The sequence below is a fragment of the Vulpes vulpes genome, chromosome 12, assembly GCF_048418805.1.
Source record: "Vulpes vulpes isolate BD-2025 chromosome 12, VulVul3, whole genome shotgun sequence".
In the NCBI taxonomy this organism is placed as follows: Eukaryota; Metazoa; Chordata; class Mammalia; order Carnivora; family Canidae; genus Vulpes; species Vulpes vulpes.
Window position 1 is genome coordinate 109,998,754 of NC_132791.1, and position 5,214 is coordinate 110,003,967.

Consider the following 5,214-nt stretch of genomic DNA (forward strand, 5'->3'; position numbering starts at 1 on the left):
AAGCTCTCCAGCTGTCACAGGTGTGAGTCAGGCAGCCACAAACATGACAGAGGTGGCCACATGGCCATTGTCTGTGTTTTCTTCCCTTGTCCTTTTTGGGTTTTGTTGTTGTTTTGAGGAAGCAGAAACCCTGGACATAAAGGCACAGCTAACACTAAACTGTTTCTCCATCTCTCTTTGTTGGTTTGTTGAGTGCTGCTAAGGGCTACACTTGGAATGGGCAGCCCTTTGCTTTGGTAAAGTCATTCCCCAGATGAGAAAATTCGTCCCTGATATCTAATAAGGAATTCCCAGGAAAGAGAACTCATTGGCTCCGTTGGGTCAAGTGTGTCCACCACTGTCACAGTCAATTCAGACCAGTGAAGGGAATCTTGTAAGCGTCACATGGTATGGCCTTTGAGGTGGCATGTCTACACCCGCTCTTCCACCTAGCCCATGGCAAGCTGTGAGTCTAGCCGTGACCCATGAACACAGAGGCAGCGAGAGCCAGCCTGAGACCATCACCAGCTGATAACCAAAGTTATAACCAAGTCTTTCTCAGAGGAGGAAAACTTTATGAGGAAATGAATCTCCCAGTGGATGAGAAAACTGCCTCCACAGCAGGCCCAGGGACCTCAGGATGTGTGCACTTGGCTTCAGAGTGTGCGCAGCATCTACCAAGGATGCACGGGGACCCGAGTCCGCGTTGTGCCCAGTGCCCTCACTAAGCCTGACGAAGACGAGGGGGCACAGCTAATGACTCTGGCACAGCTCCATTCCCGGCCTCAAAAGTCATGGCTTATGTTCCTGTGCTCAGAGGAGCCCTGGGAGAGGGAGTGTTGGGGTCCCAGTGATGCAGGAAGCCGGAGAGACAGCAGTGAGACTTCTGATTCCGTCCAGCCCTCACGGATGGGTTTGAATTGAAAGGGTTCAGAAGCCGCGACCCCAAAATACGTCATGTGACATAGGATCATTTTGAGCTGGAAGTCACTTCTAAGAAACAAGAAAAACCCTCTGGCCTCCCTGTCTCCGCAGCTCTAGACTCCAGCCCTGAGGAATCTCCCAACAGTCCGGACTAAGTAGGCTTTCCATTCCTTCCTCCATGTGTTTACCTTCCCCCCATAATTTGCCAGCCCTGAAAGTATCAACCCCCTTTCTTTCATTTTGTCTCTTCTGTACAAAATGCTGCTTCTTTGCTAAGATGCTACAGAAGCGCAGTTGTGATCACTCGCTTCTCATCCCTGGTGACTCCCATGCAGGGGGGTGAACAATGCTGGCGTCAACACGCTCTGTTTGGCTTTCCTCTTCCTCACCTGCCTTCTCCCAGTTTCTACCAGTGCCTCTCCCGAGGGCTGGCTGCTTGGGGAGAATGAGGACATGACACCACTGACAGCCATACGGGGGTCCCTGTCGCCGGGGGTGAGGGAGACACAGCAAGAGAGCCCTGAGACCCCCCGGAGCACCCTGGGTGCCACAGACGGGCTCAAGAGACATGCTGGGCTCCAGCCTCCATGTGGGGGAGACGGAGAGGGTGAGGGTGGGATATCTGGTCAGGTTCTACATGTTTAATCAGCGTATGGTGCTCCCTAGTCCTCGTTTGCTGGGTCATTCTTTCCCTTGTAACAGAGGCCAAATGTGGGTGCAGGTCAAGGGTCCTGAACGGTCAGGGGTGGGGTGGGGTGGGGGTGGGAGAAGGAACCAGACTCTATCCACCATGTTCATCAGGGCATCTGAATTTTCTCTCGGGCACAACAGATTGCACGGCAGGTGGCAAGATTACATTTCTTACAAATTGTTTGGAGTCAAGTAATAGTGGAATGCGGGCAGAAATTATGTACACCGCTGTGAGCTCCGGCCACAAAAGACCCAGTGTGACTCCCCACGGTGGAGACCTCGGAGGCCATGTTAAAGACGGCGGCCTAAAAAGTTCAGAGGAGCTGGGTTCTCTAAATAATCACCACCACCTCATTGAACTGTGAAACGGGTTAGCAGTCGTTTATTATTATTATTATTATTATTGTTTCAAGACATCAACATTTCAGAAATTCTTGTTACAGCAGCTCACCACCACCTAATACATCATTTACAGCCAACTCATTACCTATGCTTTTGAGCTTCTGAGGACTCTCCCTCTTCCTTCAGTTGGCTGCCTCCAGAACACCCAGAATCACAGACCCCACAGTATCCCACAGACCCTGCCTTTTTAAAGTGAAAATCAGTGTGACTAGGATTAGGATTTTGAAAGGAAGAAATCATGCTTGGACCTACTGGTGCCCACCACTCTTCACCCCAGTTGGATGTTAAAGACTCTCCCGGTGACATCTCACAATGAGGCAAAGAGAAGGGTGACTGCGCCTAGCACACAACTAGCAGGTTGTGTCAGGCCCCCTCTGGGGAACCTGTGGTCAGCACACAGTAGTTGTAAAGATCGTGAGAGTTGAAAAGTGTGTTGAATCAGCTTCCTCTAGCAGGTCAGGGCGAAGTTGGGCCCCATCTTTAGAACTTGTTGCAGAAAGGTGAGTCATTGCAACATTTCTCCTCCAAATTAACATCCTTACTAAAGATCGTCATAGGGGAACACACGCTGCTACAACCTTGGTATCCGTACGAAAGGATGTTATCTGCAAAGAGGCAGAGAAGGGGGCAAGTGAGACCCCAAAACCTGGGTTTCAAGACCCATGGCTGTGGGGTCCAGCGGGTCCTGGCAAGCAGTGCTTAATCAATATTGCTGAATGGATCAGTGATAGTTGATAACAAATTAATCAAGGAATGAGAGAAGCTGGAACCTTCCATCAAGAACTGCTAGCTCTGGTAGGGAGGAGTATCTGCCTCTCAGGATTGAGAAATTTGAGATAGGGCCCCCTAGTGGGTTCTCACAGGATAGCTGGAGGGGCTCTGTGTCCTAGGGTTCCCTCCCCACACAGGAGAGGTCAGGAAGGCGTGAATAGGAATTGCCCATATCACCTTCCCCAACCCTCTCTCCCCACCTCTACCCCGTGGCTCCCCCAAACACTACAACACACAGGTCCCACTCAGTGGGATTTTAGCAGCCCTTCCTGTCACCCCAGGAGCTAACAGGAGATCCTGTCTTCTCTTGCAGGTACCTGCCCAGTTAAGAGCCATTGGCAGCCAAGTACCAGAACCAGATGATGCAGATTCACACATTTAGTTGAAAAAAGACAACCAACCCCTACCTATACTGGTGCTGCTGCCAGGGTTCCTATGGCTCCAATTTCCTGGGTCCAGGAGTCACCTTTCCTTGTCCTGGGGCCCCCAGATCCACGTGGTCCCATGGGGGACTCATACCCCTCCCAACCCTGCACGCCCACTCCTAGCACCCAACTTCAGGCTAAGGTCACCCAGGACACTCCACAGGCCCACCTACCTTTATAGACCTTCCTCAGAAAGCACTGCTGGTTGCCTTCAGCCTGGCAGGTACTTTTCCCATCCTCGCAAACCCCATTGGCATTTACTTGTTTACACTGGAAACATTGCAGAGCTGGAAAGAGAAAATGAGCATCCTGAGGCTCTCCGGGCCCTGCGTTCCCACGGGTCAGGAGCGAGCACACCCTCTGGGCGACTCCCAGCCTGGACAGTGGCCGGTTCCCAGGCCCGATGATGTGGCTGAAAGCTGGGGATTTCTGGGTGCTTGGCTCACACCTGGGAGGAGCACAGACAAGATCCCCCTCGACTCTCAGGGATGGAGGAGGGTAGGATGAGATCAGAGGGGGGGGGGTAAGTCAGGAAGGACTCAGGAAAGGAGAAGGAGGAAGGGCGGAGGGAGCCGCAGGTGTCACCTGCCAACGTCTGGCCCAAGCCCCAGCTCTCTCTCTCTTCTCCAACCTTAGGAGGGCAGCAGCTGGCCCCTGCCTTCACTCAACACCCCCTGAGCACCTGCTGTGTGCCAGGCTGTCCCCGATGTCAGGGACAGAGTGACAGGAGGGAGGAATGAAACATGCATGGCACTTATGTCCTCAAGGCTGCAAAGAAATGGGGGAAGTAGCTGACAAAGGACACGGGAGGGAGATGATCTCAGGTCCTGGTGACAGAGGAAGATTGTGGCCCGAGGACACAGAGCTGGCAGGTGGGGGCCAGTAGGGCTATCCCTTCACCCGGGGCGGCCAGAGAGGCTCTCTCGGGGGTCACTCACACTCACACGTGGGCAAATTAAAGGGAGAAGGAAAGGCTGGCTCTTTCAACACCTGGGAGAAGTTGGGGAACTGGTTCCAGGAAGATAGAGGGGCAAGGGCAGGGGCTGTGAGAGAAAATCGGTGTGGCGGGTTCCAGGAACGAGAGGGACAGCCGAGGAGTGGAGGGACTGGCCAACTGGAAATGAGATGGAAGAGGTTCCAGGGGCCAGAGCCGGGGCCCTCCTCAGGGCTGCGCCGTCCACCTTGGGCCCCTGCCCCGGGGCTGCCAAGCACCTGCAGGGTCACGGGTCCGATGCCTGGGCCCTAGGATTTTGGGCAACTGTCAAAGGACTCTTCCTTGGGCTTCTATTTCTTCTTGTTATTTTCATCCTGTTTTGCTGTTTTTCCCAATGTCCCAGCGCCTGGTGCCAAAACTCCTCCCCTGCCCCCCATCAAGGCCACAGCTGACCCTCCCCACCCGAGGGGATGCCCACATGTTACCCACTCGTGACACAGATGCTCGGCCTTGCCTTGACTGCGGGGCTCCTACTAAATCCTCAGCAGGGCCCCCAGGACCCCCAGGTAGGGGCCTCTCTGCACCTGCTTCAGCAGGAGGAAGCTACAGAAGAGGAGCCCTTCTGCCCACAGCAACCTCAAAGATTTAAGGGTCAAAGCTGTCAGAGGGGGAGGTGATGGAAGAAGGGAGCAGGCAGCGGACTCTGCTGAGGCTCACCATCCCCACGCCAAGCTCCCGAGGCTCACAGAGGCTCACAGAGGGTAACTCTCCTGCAGCTCCTCAAGGTCTCCTTCACTGTGTGACCGCGGCACCCCGGCTCTCTCTAGCGTGACTTCCCTCCCACAACCCTTACCCCCCTCCAGGTATAGGTTAGCAATCACCTTGCAAACACACGGCTTGCTGCTCCCCATCTGAAGGGTCTCCTGACCACTGTTTTAGGGTAAGAGCAGCCCTGCCTTAACCGCAGGAGCCCCCCACTGGGGTCTGGAGATCCCACTTGTAAGGAGCACAAGTTCCTTGGAGACAGAAGCTGTCCCTAACCCCCACTAACTAAAAAGTATATAATCAGTCACTCCTCACAACCCCCCC

The 5,214-nt window shown here is 54.0% G+C and overlaps 1 long non-coding RNA gene across 1 annotated transcript; it reads right to left on the reverse strand.

The window, feature by feature from the left end:
- Positions 1 to 1,961: 1,961 nt before the first annotated feature.
- On the reverse strand, positions 1,962 to 3,480 carry LOC140594916 (uncharacterized). The gene is made up of 2 exons (XR_011996191.1): positions 3,365 to 3,480; positions 1,962 to 2,600 (listed from the first exon to the last, which is right to left on the reverse strand). It is a non-coding gene; the product is annotated as an uncharacterized lncRNA (long non-coding RNA).
- Between the last annotated feature and the right edge of the window lie 1,734 nt (positions 3,481 to 5,214).